General features: G+C 45.0%; 1 protein-coding gene across 3 annotated transcripts in view; it reads right to left on the bottom strand.

Annotated features, from left to right (window-relative positions):
- LOC142660620 (choline kinase alpha-like) overlaps positions 1-13,251 on the bottom strand; it is a 62,159-nt gene that overhangs the window by 14,626 nt on the left and 34,282 nt on the right. The window lies entirely within an intron of this gene.

The following is a 13,251-nucleotide window of genomic DNA, read 5'->3' on the forward strand; positions in this document are numbered from 1 at the left end:
AAACAGAAAATCACATTGTCAAAATTATATATATTTATTTGCGTTGTGCACAGAGAAATAAGTATTTGATCCCTTTGGCAAACAAGACTTAATACTTGGTGGCAAAACCCTTGTTGGCAAGCACAGCAGTCAGACTTTTTTTTGTAGTTGATGATTAGGTTTGCACACATGTTAGATGGAATTTTGGCCCACTCCTCTTTGCAGATCATCTGTAAATCATTAAGATTTCGAGGCTGTCACTTGGCAACTCGGATCTTCAGCTCCCTCCATAAGTTTTCGATGGGATTAAGGTCTGGAGACTGGCTAGGCCACTCCATGACCTTAATGTGCTTCTTTTTGAGCCACTCCTTTGTTGCCTTGGCTGTATGTTTCGGGTCATTGTCGTGTTGGAAGACCCAGCCACGAGCCATTTTTAATGTCCTGGTGGGGGGAAGGAGGTAGTCACTCAGGATTTGACGGTACATGGCTCCATCCATTCTCCCATTGATGCAGTGAAGTAGTCCTGTGCCCTTCGCAGAGAAACACCCCCAAAACAATGTTTCCACCTCCATGCTTGACAGTGGGGACGGTGTTCTTTGGGTAATAGGCAGCATTTCTCTTCCTCCAAACACGGCGAGTTGAGTTAATGCCAAAGAGCTCAATTTTAGTCTCATCTGACCACAGCACCTTCTCCCAATCACTCTCAGAACCATCCAGATGTTCATTTGCAAACTTCAGACAGGCCTGTACATGTGCCTTCTTGAGCAGGGGGACCTTGCGGGCACTGCAGGATTTTAATCCATTACGGCGTAATGTGTTACCAATGGTTTTCTTGGTGACTGTGGTCCCAGCTGCCTTGAGATCATTAACAAGTTCCTCCCGTGTAGTTTTCGGTGAGCTCCTCAGGATCAAGGATACCCCACGAGGTGAGATTTTGCATGGAGCCCCAGATCGATGTCGATTGACAGTCATTTTGTATGTCTTCCATTTTCTTACTATTGCACCAACAGTTGTCTCCTTCTCACCCAGCATCTTACTTATGGTTTTGTAGCCCATTCCAGCCTTGTGCAGGTCTATCTTGTCCCCGACATCCTTAGAAAGCTCTTCGGTCTTGCCCATGTTGTAGAGGTTAGAGTCAGACTGATTAATGGAGTCTGTGGACAGGAGTCTTTTATACAGGTGACCATTTAAGACAGCTGTCTTTAATGCAGGCACCAAGTTGATTTGGAGCGTGTAACTGGTCTGGAGGAGGCTGAACTCTTAATGGTTGGTAGGGGATCAAATACTTATTTCTCTGTGAACAATGCAAATAAATATATATAATTTTGACTGTGATTTTCTGTTTTTTTTTTTTTATATAATCTCTCTCTCACTGGTAAAATTAACCTAGCCTAAAAATTCTAGACTGTTCATGTCTTTGACAGTGGGCAAACTTACAAAATCAGCAAGGGATCAAATACTTATTTCCTTCACTGTAAAACAAGTCATGGTAACGTTCTATGTAAAAACGTAAAAAATAAATTTAGCACGCTTTCGTAGGAGTACAAATAGGATCAGAAAATGTGACAAAGTCTGGTTTGATGAGAAAAGATAGATTTACCGGTAATCCTTTTTTCAAGAACCTATGACCGCACCCCTGGAGAGACATCCCATCCACTGGACAGGAAACCGGAGAATATTAAAAAAAGGGACACACCTCTCCACACACCCAGTCTTTAGGAAGAACTCAGCATGAGAATTAGTTTAGTTTATTTATTTCTTTTATATATATTCTATCTTTTTTTTTTTTTTTGCACCACCCAAGTGAAATTACCTCACATCTTCATATATATATATATATATATATATATATATATATATATATATATATATATACACACACACACACACACACAATATTTACAAGTAATCCCTTTGTATTCATGTTGGCAATTTACCTTATAAGGGCTCTATATGCTACAAGAAATAGGGAAGGTAACAGAGGGCTGCGGTCATAGGTTAAAGGGAATGTGTCGCTAGAAATATATATATATTTTTTTTCAGTTAAAAACAGTTAGTATTTAAGTGATTAAACATTGTTTTAATTTTTTTACTTTTCTCACAAGTCAGGAAATATTATAAATTAGATTCTAATTTATAACATTTCCATGTGCTGGTCACGAGAGGGAGCAATTCCCAAAATTGCAGCATTGCAATGTGGTAAAGCAACCTCATTGCTTTATGCTGCAAATTTGGTGTAGACACACACGCTCTAGTGAGCTGACATAATTCTCTCTCCCTTATCCTGGCTAATGCCAGGAGAAGGAGGTGGTTGAATCTCCTAATCCTCCTACACTGTGCATTCGCTCAGAAAATGGCGGCACACAGTGTAGGAGGATTAGATACAGTGGTAATCAGACAGTAGAACACGAACATAATACACACATCACATACACAAACATAACTTACCTGCTCCTGCCGCCGCTGCTGCCTCCGATCCTACTCCTCGCTGCCTGGAACATATGTCCGGAAGCCGCGACCAGAAGTAGTCATCTTACTGTCCGGCCGCGGCTTCCGGTCCACATGAAAATGGCGCCGGATGTAGCCCTGCCGAAGACCTCCCTTTTGGACTGTGTGGGAGCGGCGTATGCGCCGTTCCCACATAGACGGCGTACACTATTGTGAATTGAACGACTCCCGTTCGCATTCTCTATGGGGCTGTATAATCGACACATACAGAGATGGAAAAAAAAAATGGTAGCCCCCATAGTGAAGTAAAAGTAAGAAGAAAAAAAAAAAAAGTAAAAAAACATAAATAAAATGTATTTTAATAAACACACTAAAAGCTAATTTCTATTACATTTTTTTTTCGCGACACCTTCCCTTTAAGTAATCTCTCTTTTACCCTTTCACCTATGACTGCACCCCTGGAGATGGGCAATAGAAATCAGTATTTAGGGTGGGACCACAGCTTGTAGTACCTTTCTACCAAAGGCCAAGTCAGAGGCTGTACGCAGTTGTAAACGGTAATGCTTGAGAAAGGTGTGAGGAGAACTCCATGTAGCAGCCTTGCATATTTGATCTAAGGATGCCTCTGCTCTCAGCCCAGGAAGTGGACACCGTTCTGGTGGAGTGAGCCCTGAAGGATTCTGGAGGTTGGAGTTTCTGATTTATATAGGCCAATTCTATGGCCGGTTTAATCCACCTCACTATAGTGGCTTTACTGGCTGCCAAACCTTTGTTAGGACCCTGAAACTGGACAAACTAATTTTCTGGGGATCTTACATCCTTGGTGATCTTTAGGTGCTGGACTAGGCATTGCCTATATTTTTGGAGAGTCGCAAAAGGAGGGAAGAATAATCTCTTGGTCTAAATGAAAGGGAAAGACCACTTTAGGAAGAAATCCTGGTAAGGTTTTTAGGATGACTCTATCCTCGAATAGTAGAGTGTGTGGAGGAAAGGCAGAAAGGGCCTGAATCTCAAGCCCTCTACGGGCTGATGTAATGCCTAACAAGAATGTCATTTTGAGGGTCAGCATTTTTGTGGATATAGTCTAGTGGTTCAAATGGTGGATTTTTCATAGCCTGGAGAACGATGTTTAAGTCCCATGGAGGAACTAGGGATCTTATCTTGGGTTTAAGTCTGCAGGAGACTGTTAGGAATCTCTTAATCTAGGGGTGGTCTGCTAATTTAGAATTAAAAAAGGAACTTGGTGCAGAAATCTGAACCTTTAACGTGCTAGGCCTAAGGTTCTTATTTAATCCTGCCTGTAGAAAATCCAATATTACAAGGAATATCTGGTTTGGCTAAAGGATTAAATATCCCTGCCTGCAAAATTTAAAAATGCTTTCCAGGCCCTCAGATATATTTTGAGGTAATTTGTTTTCTACTAGCTAGCAGGGTGGAAATGACGGATTCTGAGAATCCTCTCTGCCTAAGGATTATCCTTTCAGTTTCCAGGCTGTCAGATGGAGTTTCTGAATCTCGGGGTGTAATACTGGGCCCTGGTATAGGAGATTTGGTACATTTAAGAGAACCCATGGTCGGTCTGGGGACATTTTCCTTAACCACGTGAACCATGGTCTCTTTGGACAGAAGGGGGCTATTAATATCACACTGGCCTGGTTTTCCCTGACCTTTCTGATTACTCTTGGGAGTAGGTTTAGGGGGCGGGGGGAAGGGGGAGGGAGTTAGGCATAGCCCCTCTCTTGACTCCAACATTGGGAGAGTGCATCTGTCGCTGTTGGGTGTTCTGAAGGGTCTAGGAAGAAGAATCTTTTGGTCGGTTTTCCCTGGACGCAAATAGATCTATTGAGGGCGTCCCCCATTTGAGGATCATCTTCCGAAATGCTGTTGTATTCAGACACCATTCTGACTGGCGAAGCCTTTCTCGGCTTAAGAAGTCTGCTACCTGGTTGTCTCTTCCCTTCAGATGGACAGCTGATAGGGTCAACAGGTAGTGCTCTGCCAGAGAAAAGATCTGGGGGGATAAGTCCATCAGCAAGGCCGATCTCGTACCCCCCTGACGATTTATACAAGACACTGTGGTCGTGTTGTCGGAATAGATTTTTATTAAAACATCATTTTTATTAACAGTTTTCACATTTTCTTTACAAACATTTCACGCAAAAGGTTGCATCATGAGTGTGCAGCACTCAACGGTCAATGAATTAACCTTGAATTAAATTCAACATAACATACAAACATGGCATAAGTGTCGATCTTCATATAGACCGAAAACATGACTTCCCCCATCCCCGACACGACTTAGGTCATCAATAAGTATCTACTTATCATTTACCCCCCGACTAGATCACATTTGCAAACCCCCTAAAGTGCCTGCCAAGAGCTGCATATAATACCACTTTGTCTGCCTGAAAGGCGTAACAATTTCCACTACTTCGGCTACTGTGCACTGCGAATCTATGAATATTTGCCTTTTATCGAATAGCTTCTTTGTTCCCGTTTCCTACCGTCTTTCCACCTCCACCCTCTCAAGAACTAATAACTGTTTCAGACGAGACACAATCAGTTCTAACCCCGGCGTGTCTGTTTCCAGCCATTTACTCAGGAGGCATCTCAAGGCCACCAGTAAAATAGTGTGCACCAGCAGGGGAGGTGATCTCACCCCTCGAGCACCCTCTTCCTCCGGTGGCCGCGCCTGATGGAACAATAGCGCTTGAGGCGTCATTGGGAGGTTAGTTTTCCAATGATCCACAATATATTTGTGTACCATCCCCAAAAAAAAAAATCGCTTCGTATGTACACATCCCCATACTCCATGCCATAAATTCGTCAGGGGTGTGTTGCATTTGGGACAACACGTAATGCGGTCGGGGAAGGATTGTGAAGGCAAAATATTAAAGCCATATATAGCCGAATGCATCAATTTAAAATAGGTTTCCATCCAGCTCTCGTTTATAACACTCCTCCGTACCGTCTCCCAACCCCCCAATATGATCTCACCTATACCTGGATCTTGGGTCCACCGTTCCCAGACTTTGAAATTAACCCTTGATTGTGGACGAACAAAACCATCTCCCAGTGCTCTATACAACCCTGAAATAGTCACGCGCCCAGTTGTTGGACCTATGACCTCATCTAGAGTGTGCGAGGTGGCTTCCTTATTCAAATCCCTGAACCTAGGAGGTGCAAAATGCTCGTGCCTGAAGAATTTGTAAGAAATTAACCCTACCTTCTAGGGGTCTGAGTTTAGTGGTGATTTCCACCCCAGTTAACCACCTCCTTTCCTCTATATGCATAAGATCCCCTGCGTTATTAATGCCTATCGTCCCCCAAGAGGCAAATCTGTCTCCCTTACCTAAAAATTCCGGGTGTCCTCTCAACGGCATATGTTTAGATACCAGGTGAGGTAGATCAAAATGCTTACGGACCTCTTTCCAAGCTAGGACTGTATCTCTCAATACAATGGAGGTTTTGAGACGGCACGGAAGAGAGGCAACTCTACAATGTAGTTCAAGTTCCAGGGTGAGGCACACTCTCCCTCCAGATCTATGTTGGAATAATGGCTCGTTTCGTGAAGCCAATCTACTACATGACGAAAAAGACATGCCACGTTGTAACCCCTGATATTCGGGAAGTTCACCCCCCCCCCTTCATGTTTGCCCATCATGAGCTTGGTAAGTGCAATGCGAGGCCTTTTTCCTGCCCATATAAATTTTGTGAATGAGGAAGTCAGTTTAGAGACATCCACATGTTTCAATAGGAGAGGGAGTGTTTGAAAGGGGTATAGCAATCTGGGGAAACTAACCATCTTAATCAGGTGGCACCTCCCCAGGAGGGATAACGGCAATTTACCCCATCGGGTGAGTTCCGCTTGTATTTTTTTTAAATAACGGGGGCTAATTTAGGCCATACAGGGTGTCTGGCACCTTTCCTATCTTGATGCCCAGATAAGTAATGCAATGTTCAACCGGGGATATCCAACATCCCAAGGATTGCCAAAAGGTCTTAGGCAATGGTTTGCCCAACTCCAGCAGTTCGCTTTTGGCTAGGTTGACTTTATATCCCGAGCATTGCCCAAATTCCTGTAAAAAGTGAAAAACCGGCATTAAATGCTCTTGAGTATTTGACATAAAAAGTAGAACGTCATCAGCAAACAGGGCTAACTTAACTGCCAGAGACCCTACCTGAATACCTCTGAACATATCAGATTCCTCCAGGAATCTAGCCATAGGTTCCAATGCTAGATTGAATAATAGGGGTGACAGGGGGCATCCCTGCCGGGTTCCTTTATGTAATTGAAAAGGGATCCGACAGGAATCCTGAGGAGTGAACGCGTGCCTGTGGATTATTGTAGACACCCTTCAAGAAGACCCGGAAGGCTCCATGGACGTTCATTTTGTCCAGCACCATCCCCAGCCATTCCCATTGTATGTTATCAAAGGCTTTCTCTGCGTCTAGCGCTAAAAGTGCCGGCCGGGTACCTGGCTGGGGATCGTGCCTAACTGTTTCTAGCACCGTCAACACTTTGCGTAAATTAGTCACTGCTGCCCTGCCCTTTACAAATCCTACTTGGGATTTTCCCACCAGTGTGGGTAGATACGTAGCCAGACGATAGGCCAAAACTTGTGTGAGTAATTTCTGGTCTTGGTCTATCAGTGATATAGGACGGTACGACCCCGGGTCAAGAGGATTCTTTCCCTTCTTGGGTAATACCTTTATATGCGCTATTTTGGCCTCTGCTGGGAGAGCACCGGTCCTTAGTAAAATATTATAGTATGCCACCAAGGTAGGGCTAATTTCTTCTCTCAGAGATTTAAAAAACTCTCCTGTAAATCCATCTGGACCCGGGGCCTTTCCGTTAGATAAGGTCTTAATGGTGCTCTGGATTTCCTCGAAAGTAATCTCTGCGCTCAAGTGGTCGTTCTGCTCCTGAGTGAGCCCTGGTAGCTTTACCTTCTCCAAAAATTCCCTACCTTTTTGGGGGTCTATGGGCGTGTCTGAGTAAAGGGCTTGATAGTATTTACTTAATATAGTGTTAATTTTTTTGGGGTCTGATGTAGGATTTCTATTGGAGTCGTTAAGTGTTGAAATGTGTGACGGTGCAAACCTCTCCTTTGCTAGTCGTGCTAATAATTTGCCCGCTTTATTGCCGAAACGCATTAGATCGGCATCAAATTGGGACCGATAAATACTTTCTCTTTTGTCTAACCACTGATCAAATTGCCGCTTAGCTTCCCTCCATTTCTCCCCCAAAGGCGTTGATGGAGAGTGTAGAAATGCTGTGTATGCACACCGTAATTGGTCGCTCGCTGCCTTGTACCCTTCGTTAGTCTTGCGTTTAAGATTAGACATAAATTGCATAATTTTCCCTCGTATTACCACTTTGGCTGTACGGGCGGGTCCGAACGATGTGATACATTATCCCCATCAAATTCCATCCACCACCCCTTAAGCTTCTGTATAAAGCCCTCATCCAGAAAGGCGGGGAACCTCCAAATAAAATCCGTTCCTCTAGCTACTGTGTCGGCCAAGGTAATGGTAACCGGGGCATGGTCCGAAATAACTAGATCCTCAAAATCGGCGCTTCACGTAATCGTCGAGATAATGCGTCATTAAAGAGGCTCTGTCACCAGATTTTGCAACCCCTATCTGCTATTGCAGCAGATAGGCGCTGCAATGTAGATTACAGTAACGTTTTTATTTTTTTAAAACGAGCATTTTTGGCCAAGTTATGACCATTTTAGTATTTATGCAAATGAGGCTTGCTAAAGTACAACTGGGCGTGTATTATGTGCGTACAGCGGGCGTTTTTACTTCTTTTACTAGCTGGGCGTTAGGAATGGGAGTGTATGATGCTGACGAATCAGCATCATCCACTTCTGTTGGTTAACACCCAGCTTCTGGCAGTGCAGACACACAGCGTGTTCTCGAGAGATCACGCTGTGACGTCACTCACTTCCTGTCCCAGGTCCTGCATAGTGTCGGCCACATCGGCACCAGAGGCTACAGTTGATTCTGCAGCAGCATCAGCATTTGCAGGTAAGTAGCTACATCGACTTACCTGCAAACGCCGATGCAGAATCAACTGTAGCCTCTGGTGCCGATGTGTCCTCGCTCGTCCGACACGATGCAGGACCTGGGGCAGGAAGTGAGTGACGACACAGCGTGATCTCTCGAGAACATGCTGTGTCTGCACTGCCAGAAGCTGGGCGTTGTGAAGAGAAGTGGATGATACTTCTCGTCAGAACGCCCAGCTAGTAAAAGTAGTAAACACGCCCAGATGTAACACATAATACACGCCCAGTTGGACTTTAGCAAGCCTCATTTGCATAAATACAAAAATGGTCATAACTTGGCCTAAAATGCTCGTTTTTTAAAATTAAAAACGTTACTCTTATCTACATTGCAGCGCCGATCTGCTGCAATAGCAGATAGGGGTTGCAAAATCTGGTGACAGAGCCTCTTTACCTAGCAAGTAATCAATACGCGACCATGACTGATGAACATGAGAAAAATGTGTGTATTCCCGCGCATCGGGGTGTAGACTCCTCCAAGCATCTGTTAGGGCAGTGTGTCTTAAAAAAGTCTGGCAAGATCTTATCCCTATTTCTCTGCGAACTAGTCCCTGCGCTCCTATCTTCCCTGGAGGACCTTACAGTGTTAAGGTCTCCCCCTAGAATTAAAAGCCTAGTGCGATCCTGCTGGAGTTGGGTTTCCAAATGACCAAAAAAACCTGTGTTAACCGTATTTGGGCCATACACATTATGAATACTGATAGTTTCCCCTGCATGTTCCATCACTAGATGGATCCAACGGCCCTCATCACCACACTCTTGGGACACCAGCGTAAACGCAAAATTTTTATGTACCAAAATTATAACTCCCGCCTTACCCTCCCTTGCCGGCGAGCCAAAAACCTGGCCCACCCAGAATTTTTGCAAGTACTTAAATTCTGGCTCGGTAAGGTGAGTTTCCTGTAATAGGGCTACATCAGGGTGTAATTGTTTCATGTGTCGCAAAAGTTTGGTCCGTTTCTGTGGGGACCTCAACCCTTTAACGTTCCATGAGATTATTTTCATGTTATTGGGCAGTGCATAAGATGAGCTAAAATGTCTAAAAGTCGTGATAGGTTCGGGGAGTCAGATCCATCTTTTTCCAAGAGCCATGCGTAAACATTAAGAACATAGCCAAAACCCGGCTTATAAACCAAAACTAAACTCCATATCAAGGCCATCGGGCCATTACCTAAAAAAAACGAAAAATCACCTGTGGCAAGGGTTATCAGCCCCTTAATGACCGGCCTATTTTGGACCTTAATGACCAAGCTATTTTTTACGTTTTTCAATCGTCGCATTCCAAGAGCTATAACCTTCTTATTTTTGCGTCGACATAGCTGTATAAGGTCTTGTTTTTTGCGGGACAAGTTGCACTTTTTAATAGCACCATTTTTAGGTACATATTATTTATTGATTAACTTTTATTAACTTTTTTTGGGGGGGGGGGGGGGGAATAGAAATAAATCTGAAATTTCGCCACTCTTTTTTGCGTTCTAAATCTACGCCGTTTACCATGTGGTATAAATAACACAATAACTTTATTCAGCGGGTTGTTACGATTCCAACGATACCAAATTTGTATAGTTTTTGTATGTTTTACTACTTTTACACAGTAAAAACGCTTTTTTTCAAAATTTGTTTTTGTGTCTCCATATTTGAAGAGCCGTAACGTTTTTATTTTTTCGCCGATGCGGTCGTATGAGGGCTTTTTTTTGCGGAACGACTTGTAGTTTTTATTGGTACCATTTTGGAGTAGATGCGACTTTTTGATCACTTATCACATTTTTTTAAAGTCAGTATTCACAGAAAACAGCAATTTTTCCATAGTTTATTATTTTTTTTACGGCGTTCACCGTGCGGGTTAAATAATGTAATAGATTTATAGTCGGGGTCGTTACGGACGCGGCGATACCAAATATGTGTAACTTAACTTTATTTTGTTTTTTTAATACTAAAGCATTTTGTAAGGGGAAAAGCTGGGTTTTTCATTTTTTTTTAAATTAACTTTATTAAACTTTTTTTTCACTAGTCCCATTAGGGGACTATAATATGCGATTCTGCGATCGCATTTATAATACACTGCAATACTTTTGTATTGCAGTGTATTACTGCCTGTCCGTTTAACACAGACAGGCATCTGCTAGGTCATGCCTGCGGCGTGATCTAGCAGGCATTCACTCCAGGCAGCCTGGGGGCCTTTATTAGACCCCCGGCTGCCATTACAGAAACTCGGCGATCGTATCGCCGGGTGTCGGTGGGAGAGAGAGGGAGCTCCCTCCCTCTCTCAAAAACCACTTAGATGCGGTGCTCGCTATTGAGCACCGCATCTGAGGGGTTAAACGTGCGAGATCGATACTAATATCGATCTCACACGGCAGAGCAGGGACGCTCCCAGCCCTCAGCTGCCTCTAGCAGCTGAGAGCAGGGAGATCTGACAGTTCCCTGCTCTGTAAACTTATTCCGATGCCGCGACGTAAAAAGTCTATGGCATCGGAATAAGGCCCGTTAGTGACCGATGTAGAAACACGATGGGTCGGTCACTAACGGGTTAATACCCATTGGCATAAGAGACTTCACTTTTTTCTGTTGTGTCAAAACACGTCCCTCCCTCCCCCTCCCCCCCTATCTCCTTCAATGAGTAAGCTGCACCTGCCCTTGCCACCTCATTAACCCTTTGTCGCCTGTGCACAAATTTATACATTCTTATACCATAGTTTTAACATCCTAGAGTCCGTTTGGATTATATCATCACATGTCAAAATGAATCCTGTTTCACCTCTAGGCTTCCCTGCCTCCTTTTCCCAGATCTCCTACCTAACCTTCCCCAAGTATGCGATCTGTGGCAGATATAACGAATCCCTTGCGTAGGGGAGGCATTGTATCATTCCCGCTCGAGCACGCCCACAAGGAGAGATCTCCGAGCCTGCCCTAACTCATTCTCTAATCCCCTGTGATGAAAATGCGGGAAAATACCAAAATGCATACATTTTAACATTAGGTCAGCTGCTGACCGGTACAAGGTGTCGAATAAGACCGCCAAATGCCTTCCTCAGAACTTTAAAATTCTCTGCAAACTTATCTGCAGTCGATCGGAACCTGCGATTGGTCTACAGCGTCCACAAGACGATCATCACATCAGATAAAATGGTGCTGAGAAGAACTTCGCCCGTCAATCAAGAGACGTAGATCGGGTGCGGTCCTGCGTTCGCCTCTGCGGCTTCGGAGAGTCCCCTCCACTTCCGGATCGACCCCCCCGGGATCTTCCTGGTGTGGGCATTAAAGCTTCTGCCCAGGTTCGCTCCATATCTAGTCGATTCCGTTTGGCTTCTCTTGACTTGCGATTTGGACTGCGACGCTCCTCATGCTGGGGTCTGTGTCTGCAAAGCTCTGTAAGTGCGTCCTCCGCTTCCTTCGGTGTGGTGAAATTCTTGGTCCGCCCGTTTTCTTGAAACACCCGTAAGATGGCTGGGTACTGCAGGTTAAAACGTATTTCCGCTTGGAACAGCGCGGTACAGATCTTGCTGAAAGAACGCCTTCGTTTTGCGACCTCCGTAGAATAGTCCTCGAAAAGCAGCACTCTCATGCCCATTATTTCCAAAGGACGCGATCTGCTGCGGAATGCCTTCATAAGTGCCACCTTATCATTGTAATCCAACAGCTTAAAGATTACTTGTCTGGGACGAAGCGAACTGTGGTCATCTGTTGCTGGGAGATGTCTGGGGTCCGGCCCCACCCTGTGTGCCCTTTCCACCCGGCAGGGACGTGGAAGACCTAACGCTGCTGGCAATGTCCTCTCACATAATCGCTGTAAATCAGAAGAGATCACCGCTTCTTTCAGCCCCACCAGTCGCAGGTTGCTCCTCCTGGAGCGGTTTTCCAGATCCTCCACCTTGTCCCCCAACTGCGTAGTAGCAGACAGCACCACTTTAAGTTTGGATTGCAGGCGCTCATTTTCATCCTCCAGCAACGTCATACGCTGTTCTAATTCATCAGTCCTGGAAGTGACTTGTGCCAGCTCCGCATGCACGCGGTTCAGGGAATCTTGCACCGTTTTTTCCAGTGCCTTTTGCAGGTCTGGCGCTATCTGCTTGGCCACTTCACGGGCCAGGGCTATATAATCAATGGGTGCAGGATGAGAAGAGACTATGTGCTCTGCAGGGCTTGAAAGCTGGGACTGAGGGTGCTGCAGCTCATCTTCCTGTGTGTATAGCAGGGGCGCAGTAGCGGGAAGTGACGCCATCTTACCTCCCTTTTCCACGGCTGCGGCTGAATCTTCCATGGCTGGCTTATGCGCACTTCTGAGGTGGTACCTGTCCATACAGGCACCACCGGGTATGTTTCTGTGTGCAGGGCTGGTGGCTTCACCGCCGATTGTCGTCGCCAGAGCGACTATTGCAAGCAAGCAGTCTGGACGGGAGCGGGAGCTCAGTCACTCGCGTCCTGCATCGCCAGCGCCGGAACCGGAAGTCGGAATAGATTTTTAAGTGCCGACCTGAAATTGCCGGTATGGATTTCTTCATGGCCTGAAGAAATGATGCCAGTTCCCAGAAGGTGGAGGATCTCTGAATAGTCTGTTAATCCCACTGATCCTGAAGAAAAGGGTCTTCGTAATGAGCTCCCCACCCCCAAGGACTCGCGTCTGTGGTAATGTTGAGTAGGGCTAACTTCCATGTAATTACCCGCATGAGGTTCTCCCTGTTCAACCACCGTCTGAGAGACATTATGGCTGCAGATGAGTTGTGTAGGGATTGATCTAGGGAGAGACTGCTCC

Source organism: Rhinoderma darwinii, chromosome 9, assembly GCF_050947455.1.
Source record: "Rhinoderma darwinii isolate aRhiDar2 chromosome 9, aRhiDar2.hap1, whole genome shotgun sequence".
Lineage (NCBI taxonomy): Eukaryota > Metazoa > Chordata > Amphibia > Anura > Rhinodermatidae > Rhinoderma > Rhinoderma darwinii.